Consider the following 21,166-nt stretch of genomic DNA (forward strand, 5'->3'; position numbering starts at 1 on the left):
CCCCCCCCAAAAAAAAAAAACTGTTTAACTTAAAGAGCAAGTAAACTTCCATACCTGACTTTTACCTATAGGTGGGTAGTATATAGTTGGCAGGTAGGCCATTTTATGGGTCAGGTAGGTCAGTGTAGTGGGCAGGTATGTCAGTATAGGGGTTGGTGTAGTGGACAGGTAGGTCAGTGTAGGGGTCAGTGTAGTGGAAAGTGGGTCAGTTTGGTGGTCAGGTAGATCAGTCAGAAGCGGCTCTCTGATTAGGCAAATTAGGTGGTCGCCTTAGGCCTCGCACTCACAGGGGCCCCGCGACCACCTAATTTGCCTTACCCATGTGTGTGAGTGGCAGGGAATATCTCCCAGTCAGTGTCCCCAAGATAGTGGGATGAGCGAGCTATTACTATACACTACAGCGCTGCTATATGACCAGCGCCGCGCCGACCTGAAGTCTCCTCTCTCTGCCTCCCTCAGCACTCTCCAGTGCCCCCTCTCTGTGTCCGAGGCTCCAGCGCTGCCTGAGGACAGACTATAGAGGCGGAGCTGTCGGTCGCTGCTGAAACCAGGAGGGTTGGATGCAAGCACGGACATGCAGGAGTTCGTTTTGTCAGGTGTGGAGGGAGGTGAGCTGGCAGCTTTATGGAAGCACTTGTGACTTGTATGTAGGGAGTTGAGATGGGGAGGGGGCGGTGAGAGCAGTGTCTGCAGCACAGTAGGAGACCAGTCCTGGTGCTGTGCTGCTTCAGTTGCTCTATGCATGCCTCTGCAGTGCTAAAGCAATAAATTAGGGCTCATTCACACCATATACCACTTTTATACCATTTGCACCCTTCTCATGTCATACTACCCCCATACTACCCACCGCCATACACTCTGCACCCCTCTCATGTACATACTACCCACTGTCATACCCTCCATTTTCCTCTCCTACACATGTTTACCACCATTGTACAGTGCCATCATAATAACATCATGGACAAAATAATGCACTGGGGCCCCTACTAGGGAGATGGTGACCTGTGGCATACGCAGCGCACTGCAGAAAACAGTGAGTGTGGCTAAATTATGCTACATATTGGGCATGGCTTTTTTGTCTGATTAGAAATTTTAGTCTGATTTTATTTTTATTTTTTTTTACAATTGCTTTATTTTTTTTTACTATTTTTTTACAAACAAAAATTACGTTTTTTGGTGACAGTTTTTTTGTTTCTTTGGTTAGATATCAGGGGTCTAAACAGACCCCTGAAGTTTCACTTTTGACACAGAGAAAGGGACTGAGGACACACATTCCCCAGTATTCCCCAGTCCCTTTCTCTATAGCGTCAGCTGCACTGCAAATGAATGAACAGGAGACAGAGGCTCCTATTAATTCATAAACCAAAGCAGAGAAAACAGTTTACTATGCTTCAGTTATGAATGAACACAGTAAGTGATCAGTACCAATCACTCATTGTGTTCATTTAGAAAAGGAAGGGGCTGGTAAATGACATATTTACCAGCCCCTTTTCCTGAAGATGCCCCGGTCAGCGGGAGAGAAGAGGAGGGAAGCCGGTAGCGCTGTGGGGGGGGGGGGGGGCACACAGTTATGATTTTATCTCTTTAATTATTTTTCCCCATTATGGACGTGAGTGGGGCCTCATGTATAAGTTTTGCCTAAGACCTCACAAAGCCTAGAGCCGCCTCTGAGGTCAGTGTAGTGGTCAGTGTAGGAATCAGGTAGGCACTTCGATCCAGGGACTTGCCCAGCAGGAGTACAGAAGCCGTAGACACCAGTAATATCTGCCCACGCTTGTGCTGTGTGTCTGGGGTGCCTCATGGCAGGAAATCTTTATTTGTCAGTTTCCTCACACACAGTGCAGAGTGGCTGAACCCGCCGCCTCCTTCCCCCTGGTTGTGATGCTTTCCTGTACATAAACAGGAGGAGGAGGGGCAGGGCTCTGCATATGCTGCGTTGCTCTGAGGTCTGTGATAAACATTCAGTTTGCCTTGATGAAGAGGCACTGATAGGCAGCACTGAAGGGCAAGGATAGTCGGGACTGATGAAGAAGGACTGATGAGGATTCATTAATAGGCAGCACTGATAGGCAGTACTGATACACACTGGTTGGCACTAATAGGCAGTACTGATACACACTGGTAGGCACTGATAGGCAGTACTGATCTGCACTGGTTTGCACTGATAGGCAGTAATGATACGCACTGGTTGGCACTGATAGGCAGTACTGATACACACTGGTTGGCACTGATAGGCAGTACTGATCTGCACTGGTTGGCGCTGATAGGCAGCACTGATACGCACTAGTTGGCACTGATAGGCAGCACTGATACCCTCTGGTTGGCACTGATAGGCAGTACTGATGGGCAATGTTGGGGCTGCACTAATTATCATTGCAGATGTCTCCTTTCACACTAGCTGGTTACTGGCAAGTGTGTTTACGTGATCAGCTGAGATTGGACACAGCCAATCATGTGGTAAAGAGCTGCTGTCATTGGCTCTTTGCACCAATTGGTGATCTCCTACAGACACAGTTTACCATTGATTGCCAAGTGCATGCACAGCAAGAATGAAAGGACGTCATATGACATCCTCCCAGAACTAGAGCGGTCCCGTCCGGCCATCATTTGACTATACGGCGGGTGGGAACCTGGTTCAGGTAGGCTAGTTATATATTCAAGCATACCTCACAAACTGGGCTTATCAATGGTTAAACAACTCCTTATGGAGCAGGATAACCAGCAATGGTAACTCCATTTGTTTGTCATCAAACTCTTATCCTATGTTTTAAAACACAACTGCTTTTCCTTTCTCGACTCCCACTACCTCCAGGTACAGGGCATTGCCATTGGCACATGTTGTGCACCGGAATACGCCAACCTGTACCTGGGGGGGGTGGGAGCATGAGATTTTCTCCAATGAAGTGCTAAGCCAATACCTGGACCAAGCAATTTGCTGATCTGGACAGGGACAGCCATAACTTTGGAAAATTCATTCAGCAGCTCAATTCCAACTCTTTTAACCTAAAATTTACTTTTGAATGGCAGAGGGACAATATATCCTTTTTGGATTTAACAATATACAGAGATGTATCCAATACCCTGGCCACCAAGCTGTACTGTAAAAGTACAGCTGGAAACACGTTACTACATGCAGAAAGTTGACATCCCACCTCGTTGGTCCACAGCATCCTCTGCGCACAGTATGTTCGTCTGAGACAAAACTGTACGCATGAAGCACAATTCAAAAGTCAAGCAGTTGAGCTACGCACATGCCTTCGAGCACGGGGATACAGCAAACTACTCAGAAGAGCATATAACAAAGCATTGTGAAGAGACAGGACCGCCTTATTGTACCCCCAAACTAAATCCAATTCAGATCAATGTACTACAAAGTTTATAACTAAATATACAGCTCAACACCAGCAACTTCGTATACACATGACAGAGCATTGGCACCTACTCAGTGAGGATCCAGTGCTTTGCCATTATGTGAGAAGTACTCCAGAGATAGTATTTCATAAGATCCGTCTATAGGTGACAAACTGACTGCCAGTCACTATAGACCCAATGATCGTGCAGATACCCCAGTATGGGGTATATATATCCATGTGGGCAATGTGCACAATATATATTAAGAAAACTATATGCCAAAATGAAAAAACATCTAGATTAATTATATATAACGATTTTAAGAGGGTTTCAATAATTAGTTATTTTAGATATCATAAATATATATATATATATACATTGCAAAATGCAAATACACACTACGTACCTTCTTACAGATAAAACAATTTCTGTTATTAATCCGTTATATTGCACAGATCTGCAATAAATACCAGTTTGAAATAAAAAAGTAAGTATGGCCCAAACGAATACTATTATGTGACTATAACTGCAAACTAATAGCGTTTTCAAATATCTAAGCCATGTCCAAACCAGTGTATACCAACATACATACTTTATAATCACTTTAGTTACAGTATGTACCCCCATATCTGAACCTCCATCCGTTGTTGGCTGTCCGGGTTGCTTGGGATGGGATCACCGTGAAATTCCTCTCCCCACCCACCAGGAGGGGAAGTTTTTCGTCAGCGGTGATGCTCCATCAGTGGGGGAAACTAGTAAGACGATCTCTCAAACATCTTTTTTAGGTGAGTTCACATGCCTTAATATATGTATACAGGTACGCACAATTTATTTTATGTACAGGAAAATATACATATTGTGTTCTAATTATGATTCATCTCTTCAAACAGAGATATTCAAGCTCCTGAAGAAGTGACGTGTTAGGTTGCGAAACATGTTGAGCAATTTTTAAAATAAATTTATTAAGGACCATTGAACACCCCATTAGGACAAGCCGTCTGTTTTCAAGTTTGGGCTCTTTTCGATACACATCAAGTACAGCCCCACAGGAAGTATATAAGCGTCTTTTTCCATCATTTTGGGCTGATCTAAATGCTCCTTTTTCTGTAATTACTATGTCAATGTATTTTATTGAATGTGTACACTCTATGTAGTTAATGTATGTGAATTATTACAATCTGTTTATCATTTTCAAATGTGCCTTTAAAGTCCATTTTTCCTTATCCAAACAATTCTCTGCTATTAAGATGTGGCACCTTATTATTCAGGGGTTTGATTGCTACCCCAGGGCATAGCAATTAATTTTTTTCTTCTGCAGTTGTGTCTGTAAATGTCTCTATCACTGATGCAGTCTAGGCTTCATGGGGTTAATTCTTTCCAGCTGTGAAGTGTGCTGGGAATGTACACTAAACTGTGCATGCACAGCTCATTTTACTTTCAGAAGAAGTTTGTAAACCTTCAGGTCAGAAGCTTTTGTTGTAGAGGATAAATAGTATGTTTCTTCTGCAATAAAAAAACCTTCCTGTTCGCAATTTTTTTGTGAATCAAAGTTCCGCTTAAAGTAAAATGCAATGTGTCTGAATTCTTTGCTGTGCACCCTGCCCAATGCCACACAGCCTCATTTCAGAATCTTTCAAGTCCTGTATCTCAACATACTCTAGGAAATGGGACACATACATGTACGCTGTTAAGTGCTCTTCACTTTAGCCTGCAAAATTGTCTGTGTTCACACCATTGGTCTGAAGAAGTGAAAAATGGTCACAAAATCCATTATTTCAGTGTTTAATAAAGTCAGCTTCTATTAAAAGTCCTTCTTGGACTAATCATCATTATCTACTACTTCTGCTATGTGACAAGTCTTTTTCATTATCTCTCCTCTCATCTTAATACCATGAACTACTCTATTTATTTAAATGAAAAACTGTAACTTAAAGAGTAGAGTATGGGTCCGCACATGTGTAGTGCAGGACTGGGTGGACTAATTTTATATGCATGATTTGTTTTATCCCATCATAATTTTCTCAACGAAGTTTCAAAGCACAATTCATAAAGCCCATATGAGTGTAAAATTATTATTTTCTGCACGAAATGGACATTTAAATGCTGAAAACCATAATTTTCCACGAATCATTACTTTGTCTCCTATTTAATTTTTTATGTCTTCAGATCCCTTTTCTGATCTTCTCAAAAGACACCTCATAGAACATCATTGTTCAGAAGGTGCAGCATTTTAAAGTATACCTAAAGGCAAAAACTTTTTTTTTTGGTTTTGGATTAGAATACCTCTCAGGTTTTTATTTCTACCTCTGCCCCTGTTAGGGAGAGCCACCCTCTCCATTTGTCCTTTTTACCGTTATCATCGAAAGTGAAAGTAGAAGAAAATCCCAAATTTTGGGTTGTCCCCAGAACAGTAGAAGAAGGGAAATCGGAACACTAGTTCTGGTGACCTAGGGGCACCAATCAATTACATTAATTTGCAGGGATTTTGTCTCACTTCCTATTTTGGCTATGCAACAGGAAGGTAATGCTCCCCAATAGGGCACAGATGGCAAAAAAAAAAAAAACTGACATGGGCCATAATCCTCCCTTACTCTATCCAAAATGAAAAAAACATAGTTCAATGTTAAAATGCTAAACCCTAAGCTACATTCTCTCCCAGTTTTCTTAATTTCACTCTAGGAAATATCATGAAGCATGACACTTGTCAGATGTACTAGGGAGACCTCCAATAATGCAAAGAGCCTTACACATTGCCCTTATAGCTGCATGCTCTCCTCCAATAAAGTGCCTCCTTCCAGACTCTGCTGATCCCACAGCGATGCCTTAAGACCTAAGCTCAGCTTTCCTTGCATGCAAAACCAGAATAAATAGAAAAAAACACTATTGCAAAGTCAAACATGTTCAACATAGAAAATTAAATTTCCAGTTTTTTTTCACATTGGCCAAAGAATGCAAATCTTTAGCATAATTCCACTGTTGGCTGTAGTATTGAATGGGCTATTCTTAAAGCATTACCCTTGCATATTCAAATATAAACTGATTTAAAGGGGTTGTAAACCCTCACATATACCCAGTGAAGTGACTAGCCTCAGATGCTACACAGAGATGAAACACATCCTCCTACATAAGTTGTACTAGTTTATCTGCAGCACTCCCTTCTCTACAGCCATTTAGCGCACAGCATTCATACAGCTTGTCAAGCTTTCAGAAATCAGGAGGCAGGGAGCTGAAATTACACTCTGCAGAGCTCAGTGAGATGTGATTGGGGGAAGGGACATACCCCCCTTTGCACAGGAACAGAGAATAGGCTGTCAATCACAGGTTGTATGCTAGAGATCCCCCCCCCCCGTCACTATAGAGTGATATGCTTTGTTCATATTTCATGTCTGAGGTTTATAACCACTTTAATGAAGACAGAACGAGGTACCCTGTTGCTGTCTCTCAGTCTGAAGTCACCTCCTCTGTTGTTCAGAGCATATCTGTTACTTCTACTGTACTTCAGCACAGACTGAAGGAATCATGTCTACATGCATAGCATTGTACATCTGGAGGATAGGGACACATAAGATCATTCAGTGACAGTAACAGCTATAATTTATACTGTCAACGTTCAGTACTGAAACCAAACTGCTAGTGGAGTAGTGTGCATTCTATCAGTTTTTACTGGCACTAAAGCAACTATAAAGAACTGTAAAGACTTTGCCCCCAACCAACATGGTCTTTTCCAGTCTACCCAAAAATCTGGTCTTAACATTAACCTCAGTTTTTATTTTCAAATAACTCATTCCCACAAGAAGATTTTAACATTTTCTGTATCTGTAGTAGTCTGTTTTTCTCTGTTGGCAGAGTTTTTCTCTGTCTGACTCCACAGCTCCTTGCAAATCGAATACAACATGACTATTCTGCAATTCATGTAATAAGCCTGTTGCAGTCATTCTAGTTTTACTCATCCTAAGTGGCACCAGCAAATCTTAGCAATAAAACAGACTGACCCCAAATAGCCAAGGAAATTTGCTTTGCTAATTAACTTAATGAAGAGTCTACATTATTGACCTTGAGCAGAGAATTATAATTCGATTTTTCCTCTTTCTACTTTAGTAATCACTCCTCTGATACTGTTACAATATAGAGAAAAAAAACTTTTAATGACATTAATCTTATTACAAGGAAGATAATTAATTTTAGGGTGAATGAATTTGACGCATGAAGCCAAGATTTTTTTTTTGGGTTGGAAAAACACAATAAATGATCTGTAGATGCCGAAAGCGATTGTCATAAAATCAGGAGGAGTTGATGGTATGGTGCAGTCAGTTAAGGACATTGGAGATATAGACTTAGGACATGTTTTGCGGTGCAGCTATGACAATGATAGATGGTAACATCTAACATTAACAAATATGCAAAACATCTGTATAATCCTTTTTTCAACATTCGCTATACCTCCCAGAAAACCAGAATTGCATTTACACTTATCATCAACTTTTTATGATTAATATGCCGTGGTGTGCATTGCCATTAGGGATGACCTTTATGTTCGGGTCGAACAAGAGTTGGCTGTTCGAGCGTTTGTCGAAATACGAATATTATGGGGCGTTCACGCCAAATTCGAGCGGCGCGTCACGCCCTATAATGCACTGCAACATCGCAGTGCATTGCTGTCTGATGATTGGCCAAGCATGTACTATGACCCGCATGCTTTGGCCAATCACAGTGCCGTCAGCAAAGAGAGCCATAATTGGCCAAAGGCAGGGTGCCTTTGGCCAATTATGGCTCAGGGGGCTAAGTCCACGCCCCACACTATATAAGGCCGCCTGCACTTCGGCCCTGTGTAGTGTGTTGTTGGCGTTGACCAAGAGAGAGTGTCATTTCAAATATATATATATATATATGTGTGTATATATATATATATATATATATATATATATATATATACTGTATATATATATATATATATCCACTGCATATAGTTTAGCTATATCCCACTGCATGCCATTCCTGGTGTACGTTTTCAAATACACTTTCATGCAGGCAGGTGATTCAGTGATCTGCAGTGCATTAAATATATATACAGTTTCCTACATATATATATCCACTGCATTCCAGTCTAGCCAAGCCTATATCTGACTGCAGGCCATTCCTGGTGTACGTTGAGGCAGGCAGGTGATTCAGTGATCTGCAGTGCATAAAATATATATATATATATATATATATATATATATATATATATAGAGTTTTATATATATATATATATATATATATATATATATCCACTGCATTCTAGTCTAGTTTGACTGCAGGCCATTCCTGGTGTACTTTTTCTAGTAAACTTCAGGCAGGTTTTTTGCCAATAAAATTTTACAGCATGTCTGGAAGGCCACCAAGGAGAGGCAGACACACGCACAGGCCACTAAAAGAGGGCAAGCAAGCTCTGTGTCTATAGCCAACAGTGCTGGTCGTGAACATGGTGCATCCTCAGCATGTGGCCATGGGGAACGCTTGTCCCTTTTTTCGGCAGCTGGCTGTGTTGATCCACAACATGCAGAAGAGTTGGTAGAGTGGATAACTAAGCTGTCCTCATCCTCCTCATCCTCTGTCACCCAGGCTCAGAGTAGTTTGCCTGCCAATGCAGCTGCCAAAGCAGCCTACTCCATTGGCTCAATGTCATCAGGCACTCCTTCCCCAGCCCCACCATCATGCACAGAGGAGTCCCCTGAACTGTTCGACCACAGTGTCGGGTACATGCTGCAGGAGGATGCACAGCATTTTGAAGGCTCCGATGATGGTACCCAGGTTGAGGAAGGCAGTAGCGTGAGCCCAGAGAGAGGGGGTGCCCTCTCTCTGGACAAGAAACTGGCAGTTATGTTCTCCCAGCTGCAGCATACTGCCAGGCTTGCTCCAGTGATGAGGAGGGAGGGGATGATAAGGTCACTGACTTTACGTGGGTGCCTGATAGAAGAAATAAGGAGGAGGAGGAGGAGGCACATCTCCAATGAGGCCACACCAAATAACAAGGCGGACCTCTCCTTGCTCCTCATCAGCTGGGATCCCCAACCCCACTATACCTTCAGTCCTCTCAGAAACCTGCACTGAGAGAAATGAAGGTGTAGAATTAGGTGTGCCAAGTACTTGCGGGGAATCTGCTATCGCTACACCAACATCCGATTGTAGCAGGCAAATTTCCCTACCCCAGTTGCTAAACCGTCGAAAGAAATTCGGTCCCAGCCATCCACATGCTCAGTGGCTGAATTCTAGCTTGGCTAAATTACTAGCACTCCAACTGCTGCCTTTTCAGCTGGTAGACTCTGCCACCTTTCGTGAATTTGTGGAATGTGCGGTACCTCGGTGGCAGGTTCCCAAACACTATTTGTTTTCATTCCTGCTCTCTACCGGCATGTGGAAGGCAATGTCTTGGCCTTGTTGGACAGGGTGGTCAGCGGTAAGGTGCATATTACCGCTGACTCATGGTCCAGCAGGCATGAACAAGAATGTTACCTTTCTTTCACAGTGCACTGGGTAACTCTGCTGGCAGCTGGGAAGGATGCAGGACAGGGTGCAGTATTGTTGGAGCTTGTTCTGCCACCACGCCTCCAAAATGCTAGTAGTGGTGATTCTGCCACACCTCTCTCCTCCACCCCCTCCTCTTCTTCTTCCTCTATGGCCTCTTCCTGTGCAGATTTGTCCTCGGAACCAGCGGTGCTCCGTAGGCGTTCAAGGGGCTACGCAAGCACTCAAAAAGATGCCATGCGGTGCTTGAGTTGTTCTGCTTAGGGGACAGGAGCCACACTGGGGCAGAGATTCTGTCAGCTCTGCAGGGTCAGACTCAGAGGTGGTTGACGCCACTCCAGCTTCAGCCAGGAATGGTGGTTTGCGACAATGGCACCAACCTCCTCTCCGCCCTCTAATTATCAGATTATTTATTTCTTTATTTAGAACTCACAAATTAATACAGGTATAACTAACTGTTCCTGAGGAAGCTAATGTTGGCGAAACATGTAGGAACACAGTACCTGTGAACAAGACCTGCCGTCACACTACTGGCTGGTCCTTGTAATATTGCTGCATATGCTGATTCTGTATCTTTTCCCCTATTGTTTGTTTACACCCTTGTTGTGCATACTCTTTTTGTATACCCTCTTTTAACCTGCTTGTTAATAAAACATTATAATTTTAATACTAATGTGCCACTGTAAAATATTCAAAATTTTGGCACCGTTATAATCCCCTTACTCTCTCCCTATTACTGTTACAAGTCCAAGGTATTTAGTAATAGGCATGGCACGTTTTTGAAGTGGTAATTTTTTGTCACAATTTTTTGGAATATGAAGAAATTTAAGAAAATTGTTTTTTTCATTTTTTTTTATCTTTTACATACTGTCACCAGTGCAGTACAGCATCATAATATAACTGGTGTGGCTGTGGTCAGCGACACTGACTGATGACATTATGTACAAAAAAAATAATAATTTTTTTAAGTTTTTTTTAGTTTTTTAACCACTTAACGACTGCGCCATACCAGAATGACGGCTACAGTGCGGCTCAATAACTCCGGGAGGGTGTACTATGATGTCATCCCAGAATCACACTCCCGGACCCGGCACACGCTCCTTGACAGCGGCCATTTACCATGTGATCACTCCATCAAATGATGGAGCGATCACTTGTAAACAAACCGGCATAATGTCCAGGTTCTTCTCTCCCCTCTCTGAGATTGGGTGCAGCAGCACTGTGGGCTGGATCTGTAGTGCCCACAGCGCTGATTTGTTCCCATTGCAGCCTCATCCATCCATCCATCCATGCTCAGCCAACCATCCATACTCAGCAATACTTATCTATCCATGCTGCTCAGCCATCCATCCCTTCTCAGCAATAACCTTCGATGCTCAGCCATCCATCCATACTCAGCAATACTTTTCCATCCAGCCATACTCGGCAATACTCATCCATCCATGCTCAGCCTTCCATCCATACTGAGCAATACTCACCCATTCATCCATGCTCAGCCATCCATCCATACTCAGCAATACTCATCCATCCATCCATGCTCAGCCATCCCATCCACCCCATCCATACTCAGCCATACCCAGCCATACTAAGCAATACTCAGCCGTACCCATCCATACTCAGCCATCCCCATCCACAGCTCATCCATCCCCATTCATGCTCATCCATGCCACATCAGTTTTCATCCATGCCACTACAGTGCCTCACAAAAGTGTAATAGGTAGTCAAATTAGATTTGAAATTTATGCCCCTAGAACACCTGATGGTGCTCCCTGCATTTTGGGCCTCTCTATGTGGCCAGGCTTTGTAAAAGTCTCCAACATGTGGTATCGCCATACTCAGGAGGAGTAGGAGAATCTATTTTGGGGTGTAATTTTTGCATATGCTGTGTGTGAGAAATAACCTGCTAATTTAACAATTTTGTAAAAAAAAAAAAAATCTTGATTTTTCAAAGAATTGTGGGAAAAAAAATACAGCTTCAAAAAACTCACCATGCCACTAACTAATTATCATGGAATGTCTACTTTCCAAAAAGGGGTCATTTGGGGGGTATTTGTACTTTCCTGGCTTGTTAGTGTCTCAAGAAATGAGATAGGCCGTCAGTACATCAGGTGTGATACATTTTCAGAGATTGGCACCATAGCTTGTGGACTCTATAACTTTCACAAAGACCAAATAATATACACCAATTTGGGTTATTTTTACCAAAGATATGTAGCAGTATAAATTTTGGACAACGTTTATGAAGAAAAATTACTAATTTGCAAAATTTTATAACAAAAAAGGAAAAAAAATGCATTTTTTTTACAGAATTTTTGGTCTTTTTTCTTTTATAGCGCAAAAGTTTTTTTAAAAAACAGCGGTGATTAAATACCACCAAAAGAAAGCTCTACTTGTGTGAAAAAAAGGACAAAAATTTCATATAGGTACAGTGTTGTATGACTGAGTAATTGTCATTCAAAATGTGAGAGCACCGAAAGCTGAAAATTGGTCTGGTTAGGAAGGGGGTTTAGGTGCCCAGTGGGTAAGTGGTTAAAATATATATTTTTTAATTTTGTTTCTTTATTATTATTTTTTAATTTTTTTACACACTGCGGCCAGAGCAATATGATGTTACCATAGTAACACTGTACTCCTCTGGGGAAATGATCAGGATTTTTCCTTCAATTTCATTGCTATAAGCAAACATTTTTACTGAATGAAAGTGCGTATTCAGTGTGCATTGTTGTGATTAGCTATGATTGAACACATGGAACAGATGGGCTGTGATTGGCCTCTGTGTACCATGTGATCACTGTGACCAGCTAGCAACACAATTGTACACAATGAATGGTATGAAAGGAAACCATTAATTGTTTACAATTGTCATGTGTTCTGCTGTGATTGGTCACAGCAATCACATGGTACTGACAGCGGACCGGTACACTGATCAGTCCCTGGCTGTGTCTGATGGACAGAGCCGGTGACAGATCATACAGAAGTGCAGACCAGAGGGACCGCACGAGGCACGTTCTGGAGAGGAGGTCATATGATGCCCTCCCAGAACAATAGGGTTCCAGCCCAGCCCTCATTTTTACAATGGGCTGGGAGGGAAGCAGTTAAAGGAGTTTTGTATTTTAATGCTGCTCTTTAAGCAATTTGTAAATTGCTGCCCCCCGCCAAGCTTTAACTGTGAATTTTAAGTTTAAATTTTTTTTTTTTTTTATACGTGTTACCCAGTCCTCCATACCATTTGTTTGACAAAATGCCTCGCCTACCTAGAAAATAGCCATTAATGTTTTCAAAGCAGAACTTAACTCCCCCCATGTTTTTTCCCACCTTCTAACTATGTTGCTGAGTTATCTTCAAAATACATACTCACCAGCATAGCAAATCCAGTTATGCCATCCATGATTCACAGTTTGGGTGACTGGGTCCTGCACCTCCATCTTGTTCCTCTTCAGTTGACTGTCTCTTCTAGGTTTAGATATCCAATTCCAGTGACATGTTGAGCCCACCATCTAGGCTCTCTGTGTGTCTTGTCCTGCAGCCAGTGAGATGGGACCTAAGTATCCCAGTGGGTTGCAGGTCCAAGGACTTGTTATTCTGGTCTAGGCCAGAACGGCTGGGGGAAGAGGGGGCAGGTCTGGAGTGAAGATAGAAAAATAAAAACTAGCGAGAGGTCATCCTTCAATAGATCAAGCTTTTCTCTTTGGTGTTTAGGGAATGAGAGGTGTTGCTAAAATAGACACTTTCTTTTTCTTTGGACAGTTGCTAGTGCACAAATACTGCACTATGAACAATATGAAACGAAAGATACAAATGGCATATTTTAAACACTACACTCTTGCTCTTTGTTTTGATTCCAATTTATATAGTGACCTTTAATGTGTGTACTCAGATGCATTACCAGAGCGGCTACTGCCAAGATAAAAGAGCAAGCACAATAACTGCAGACAGCGGCAAACAGGGAGTTATCTCCACCTACCCACTTACACACACCAGGTCTTGTTCTATTGCATAAAAATTCAGCATAATAAGTACATTACATAAATCAATAAGGTTTTAGTTTACTGAAAGTCTATTTAGGATTTGTTCATGATCTGAATAATCTTTAAAAAAATTCATAAAGCCAGCCAATATTCTATTTCATTATTTAACGTTTTCCATCCGCCGTTGTCAAAGCTAAAAAAAATTAAAAGGAGGCAAATGTGGAAACAAAATACTGTTATATTTGTAGTTTAATGTGGAAAATATCATTTTAGCCAGATTTCACAACCGTGATATTGTACACATGTTTGATGACATATATGTGTGAGGTAATGCTATTATGAAATGTATTATAATAAATCTTTTCAATAAACCTTTGTGTTATTTGTTTGTTCAAACGTTGCAGCATACGGTAAACTTGAGCAAAGCACATCTGCTATTTGTCCATACAGTGAAATAGTGGTAAGGTAAAGTATGTGCTCCTGGAGACTGATGCCCTGTACACACGACCGGTTTTGCTTTCAGAATAAACTCTGAAGATTTTTCCAATGGAATTCCGCTCAAGCTGTCTTGCATACACACGGTCACACCAAATTTCAACCGTCAAGAACGCGGTGACGTACAACACGTACAATGGGACAACACTTACATCATCTCGTACTTGCTTCAGAGCATGCGTCATTTTTGGTACGTCGGAACAGCATACAGATGAGTGTTTTTCACGATAGCAATTTGTTCCGTCGGAAAAATATAGAACATGTTCTCTATCTAAGTCCGTCTGAATTTTCGATGTAAAAAGTCCGATTGGGCATACACACGGTCGGAATATACGATGAAAAGCTCCCATCGGACTTTTTCTGTCGGAAAATCCGCTCGTGTGTATGCGGCATGAGTCATTAAAATAGAACTGAAAGCCAAAGTTTTCTTTTTCATTTTGGATAGAGTGTATGTGCACGTGTGTGTGTGTGTGTGGTTAACCACTTCTTTTTTTTTTCCCCATGTGTGTTTCATAGGGGAGATTTCCCTTCACTTCCTGTCCCAGAGCTAAAACAGGAAGTGAGAGGAAAGCCTCCAAAGTGAGGGAATCCTTGGTTGTCACAAGAATTTGTTTCCCAATTGGAAGATTTCCCCTGTATTCTTGTTCTGGTGACAACCTAAAACCATTTGATTTTCTCTTTCAGTAAAAACAGTCACCAAGACAAATAGAGAGGTTGAATCTCCCTAACAGGAGCACAAATAGCAAAAAAAGCCTTATAGGTGTTCTTACAAATACGCAGGGGTAGGTACACAGACCCTGACGCAGAGCCTGTGCACCCAGAGTCATCCATTTACTAATATAGGTTACCTGCATGCAGCTCAGCGCTAGGACAGAAAAGTAAAGAAAGGGCAATCTGCTTGCGTGTCTGCTTCTTACACTGGTACCACAAAATGGCAATGACAAGCTCAAGCTGTAAGACTGTGGCTATTCAGGCAAAAGAGATATAAAGTGTAGGCATACTCCACCTCTTTCCCTTTAGCTACCCTTTCTTGATCTTAGCTACCCCAGGCAGTATTTAGAGCCCTTGATAAGCTAGATGCCTCTTTTGTAGTAGTGGGCTAAAATACATGGGAGAACCATCTACCTGGTTCTGGTTCAGTGATTCATCTCTTGCTGTGGTTCCTCCTGCTGGCTCCTATGTCATTACTACAGGTTGTGGGAGGTGGTGGGAGTGGCTAAAGCTAGGAAGCAGGTACTGTATTCAACACAACCAGAAGCGTGAGATACCAGTATCTGTTGAAGTAGTTTTAAGATATGGGCCTCTGGACGTTGGAATTGCTAGTAGGAAAAGGCAGCTATAAAAACATGCGTTTAACCGCATTTTGCAAACGTGAATATGTCTGTTTATGTGGGTCAGCATTTATAAGCGTTTCTTCAGAAATTATACCCAGAACACACCCAAATACCCACAATGCATTTAAAATAGTAAATGATTACCTTTAGCTATTTTGTGAAAGCAGAGAGAGGACCGTCTTTAGCAGGGAGCTGTCAGTTTTTGCTGGCTTCATTCACTATGGTTTCAGTCCTGAAGATGAATGAGGAAGTACTCTGTCTGATTCTGTTGCGTAGGATCAGAAGACAGAGAGAATTGCATGAGAGGACCAGAGGTCGTCTGTACTAGACTCATACGTTGATGGACCAACACATATCTTCAGGATATTTAGCCAGCTTATATGTCCAGCTGTAGAATTATCCAGAAATGTTTTTCAACTTTACAAGGATGTCTGTATGCACATTTGATGTTCTTCTGGATAGGCTAAGACCCCGTCTAACTAGAATAGATGGGGATGAGCGTGTCTCCTGAGGAACATCTCCTGGTAAGAAACAGGTATGCATTTATAACAAAGTCCCATGTATTTATATTAAAAAAGATGTTTGTGTCAAATTTATTTTAAACTTTTTCTTTTTTAATTTTTTTTTTTAAAGAAATGGTCTAATTTTTCCCATACAAAGTCTTGCAATTTGTTAAACAATTGAATTTTTTAAAATATTTTTTCCCTTTTTATTCACATGAGGATTTTTCTAATGGACAATGTATCGGTATTTTAAAATATTTTTTTTCTATTGTAGGTTTATGGTCACAGGACAAAAATTTGCTTCACTACACTATTACTTTCTGATAGGTGTGAGCATGGTGGTTAAAATGACCTGGGAGACCTGCTTTGCACTGGGGGAGGAGTTACATAATGACATGATGCCTCAGCCAATGGAAGAAATGTGGGAACAGGTGGCTAACGAATTTTGGGAAAAGGCTCGGTTTTCAAATTGTATAGGAGCCCTGGATAGAAAACATGTCTGAGTAAAACAGCCACCTAGAGTAACTTTAGGTCCCGTTATTTAAATGATAAGATTTACTTTTCAATCATACTATTGGGTTTGGTGGATGCTAATCTTCATATCTGTTGATGTTGGGGCCTACAGGAGTCAGAGGGAAGCCTGAATATTCCGTGAGTGTGCAATGAGGCATCGACTATAAGAATCATTGTACAGGATTCCTGCAAGGAGGCAACTGTCTTCCACGGGTGATCGACTAAGCCTTTAAACTAGCAGTACGTGTACTGCAAAGTGGCACGTACTCCTTTCTGCCATTCAGTAGACATGGTAGAACGAAAAAATTTGTTTTGCTTTGGTTCGATACGTTATTTACATAAACTCGTTTAGTTAAATTAGTGTAATCCGTTAAATTAATTTACGGAGATAGTTTTGATTATTCGTATTCAAATCGATCTGAATTTTCAAATTCGGATCGATTCGAAAAGTTTTCGAATCAATTTCAAATTGTTTTCTAACAATTTTCTAATGCAAATAGTTTTTGAATTTGAATAGTTTTCCAATTTCCAAAGGGAATAAAATAGAATAGAAAATAATACAATTAAAAAAAAAAAGAATAGAATAGAATAAAACAGAACAAAATAGGAAAAAAAAGAACAGAATAGAATGGAATAGAATAGAAAGGAATAGAATAGAATTAAAAAATAGAATTAAATAGAAAGATTGTAACCATCTTCTGAAATTCGAATAGAATGGAAAAGAATGGAATTAAAAAAACAACAAAATAGAATAGAATAGAAATAATATAACCATTTTCCAAAATTCAAATAGAATCAATTCAAATTTGAATAGAATAGAAAACAATAGAGTCGAATAGAATTTTGGGAAATGATTATATTCTTTCTATTCTATTCTATTGTTTTTTTTTAATTATATTCTCTTTCTATTTGTTTATTCTATTCTTTTATTTTCTATTCTATTCTATTCTATTCTATTTGTTTCAAATGTATTCTATTCAAAATTTGAATTTCAGAAGATGGTTATATTCTTTCTTTTCTATTTAATTCTATTGTTGTTTTTTTCTATGCTATTCTGTTATTTTTTTATTCTATTCTAATCAAATCTATTATTTTCTATTCTATTCAAATTTGAATTGATTGTATTTGAATTTTTGGAAATGGTTATATTCTTTCTATCCTATTCTAATGTTTTTTTTCTATTCTATTATAGTCTATTCTAGTCCTTTTTTCTTCTATTCTATTCTTTTCTTAGGTATTTGAATTCAAATTGTATTCTATTTGAAAATCGAATTTCAGAAGATAGTTATATTCTTTCTATGTTATTCTATTCTATTCTATTTGTTTCTATTATATTCTAGTCTATTCTTTTATTTTATTTTCTATTCTATTTTGTTCTGTTTTACTCTATTATATTTTATTCTATTATTTTTTGTTATATTCTTTTCTATTCTATAATTTTTTTTGCAGAATACATTGCGCAAGAAAGTGGCCACATTTTTCACATACGCAAAAGAATTGTGGCAATATCTGCTGTTGCCAGTCACGTGGTAATTTTGCAAGGAAATTACCATATTTCTGCCAACTTTTTCTTTAGGAGGTAATGCACCCATGTTGCAAGAAAATGGACACATTTTCCACATACACAAGAGAAATTGTATCATTTTCGGCTGTTGCCAGTAACATGGCCATTGTGCAAGGAAATTGCCACATTTGTGGCAACTTCTTCTGTAGAAGGCAATGCAGCCACATTGCAAGGAAATGGCCACTTTTTCCACATACACAAGAGAAATTGTGCCAATTTCTGCTGTTGCCAGGCACATGGCAATTTCATAATGAAATGATCGCATTTACCCTATTTCCCTCCTATTAATTCATTTTATATTTGCCAATTGAAAAAAATAAACACAACACAAGAGTATACCTTCAACAAATTTTATTTAAAAATGTGTAATAAAGGCCATTTTTTACAAGAAAAATACAAAATACCATAAATTGGCCAATAAATGTTTTCTCAATGTGAAACATAATAACGTTAACTGTGACAATGTTCAAAGAAAACAATATTAATGAAAAAAAAAAAAACAGAATAATTGTTCATAAACTGGATATTCACCCTGTGATTCCTGGCGTGGGGATTGGGAGGTATCAGTACCAACAACTCGATGTCCCTGTTGTGGCGGTGGGGGCGGTATGCATGCAGGAGGTGCAGTTTGTAAGTAGGAGGAGAGACCTGAAACAGTTTATGAGTAGGCAGAAGAGGGACCTGACACAATGTGAGAATTATTATTATACAGGGTTTATATAGCGCCAACAGTTTGCACAGCACTTTACAATGTAGGGAGACACTACACCAACAGTACAATTCAAAACAATAGGGTTGCGAGCTTACAATCTAAGAGGGAGGGGCTAGTGAAACAAAAAGGAGGCACTGTGAGGGATGAACTGATGAGGGGAGTAGAAGATTCAGTTGTTAACTGGATGCAGGATTGGCTTTACTGAAGAGATGAGTTTTCAGGGATCGCCTTAAAGTGGACAGAGTAGGAGATAACCAGATAGATTGGGGAAGTGAGTTCCAGAGGATGGGAGAGGCTCTGGAGAAGTCCTGGAGATGAGCATGGGAGGAGGAGACAAGGGAGCTAGAGAGCAGGAGGTCGTGTAGCTTGGGGCAGAATTGTGAATGGCTTTGTATGTTATTGTATGTGTTTTGAATTTTACTTGTTGGGCAATGGGAAGCCAGTGAAGGGATTGGCAGAGAGGAGTGGTTAACATTAAACGGTTGGTAAGGTGGATGAGTCTGGCAACGGCATTCATGATAGACTGAAGAGGGGATAGCTTGCAGAGAGGTAGGGTAGCATAGAGGTGGTACTGGAAGCCAAGGGAGATTTTTTAACAGACCAAGGGAGGAGGTGTAAATGGAGAAGAGAAGGGTTTGATGACAGAACCTTGAGGTACCCCTACAGAAAGAGGACGTGGAGAGGAGTAAACAGAGTTATAGGTCACACTGAAGGAGCGCTGTGATAGGTAGGAGGAGAGCCAGGAGAGAGCAGAGTCTTGAAGGCCAAGAGAGTGGAGTTTTTTGAGGAGAAGGGGATGGTCAACTGTATCAAAGGCTGCAGAGAGATCGAGTAGTACGAGTATGGAGTAGTGACCATTGGCTTTAGCAATTAGTAGGTTATAAGTGAGTTTCAGTAGGGCAGTTTCAGTGGAGTGTAGAAAGTGAAAGTCAGACTGTAAGGGGCCAAGAAGGTTGTTGTCAGTGAGGTAGGAGCCAAGACGGTTGTTGACTAAGCATTCTAAAAGTTTTGACGCAAAGGTGAAAAAACACCTGGCAGTCACCGGCCCCCGAGCCCCCCCCGTTTTACTTACCTGAACCCCCTCATTCAGTTGCTGGGGGCGTGCTGTCTCTCTCTCCACGGGCTCCCGGCTCTTGATTGGATAGATTAATAGCAGCGCAGCCATTGGCTCCCCCTGCTGTCAATCAAATCCAATGACGCAGGCACCTCTATGGATGCCGAATGCTGGACTCGGGAGCGCAGGTAATCCCCCAGGCGAGTGCTTCTCCCAGGGGGTTATCTGATGAGGGGAGGAGCCGTGAGAGCCGCTTGGAGACCCCAGAAGAGCAGGTTTGGGGCCACTCTGTGCAAAACGGGCTGCGCAGTGGAGGTAAGTATGATATGTTTCTTATTTTTAAAAAAATTAAAAATTACCCTTACAATCACTTTAAGTTCAGGCTGGTGGGATCCAGTGAGGGCTTTTTAAGTATGGGGTGATCAGGGCATGTTTTAAAGGGGAGGGGAAGGTGTCAGTAGAGAGGGAGAGATTGAAGATGTGAGTGAGGGAGCATAAGATAGACGAAGAGGGTGACCACAGTAGATGTGAGGGAACAGGATCCGGGGACAGGTGGTAAGGCAGGCTTCTGATAAAACTTTAGAGACCTCTTTGGTAGTGGCAAGCTCAAAAGAGGAGAGTGTTTAGAGCGGATTTGTACAGGGTATGTTAAGAGGGTTAGATGTCTGTGCAGTGGAGATGTCCCCACGAATTGCATCAATCCTGTTTTTGACGTGATTCGCAATCTCGTGAGCAGTGAGCGAGTTACTGGGTGGAAATGGTGGTGGAGAAAGTAGAGAGTTAAAAGTAGAGAAGAGATGACGAGGACTAGAGGACAGAGTATTAATGAGGGTGACAAAGTAGGTTTGTTTGGCAGCATGGAGGGAGGAATTTTATTTTAATAAGGCAGATTTATTTTGGGTGAATGCATGCTGGGAGTTGGTTTTACGCCACACTCTCTCCAGTGCTCAGCTATGTCTCTTAAAGTTCTGGTGTTGTCGGTCTGCCAAGGTTGTAATAGTCGGCAAGACAGGGGTGAGATTTTGTCATGGAGGTGATCAGTTGCAGAGTAGAAAAGAGAAGGATTAAAATGGCAAAGGTTTCTGCGGGTAATTGTTTTCTGCTTGGTGGGACAGGTGGTTGGAGACAAGCACATTGTGAAGGTGATGAAGTTGTGGGCAGAGAGAGG

The sequence above is a fragment of the Aquarana catesbeiana genome, linkage group LG02, assembly GCF_042186555.1.
Source record: "Aquarana catesbeiana isolate 2022-GZ linkage group LG02, ASM4218655v1, whole genome shotgun sequence".
Lineage (NCBI taxonomy): Eukaryota > Metazoa > Chordata > Amphibia > Anura > Ranidae > Aquarana > Aquarana catesbeiana.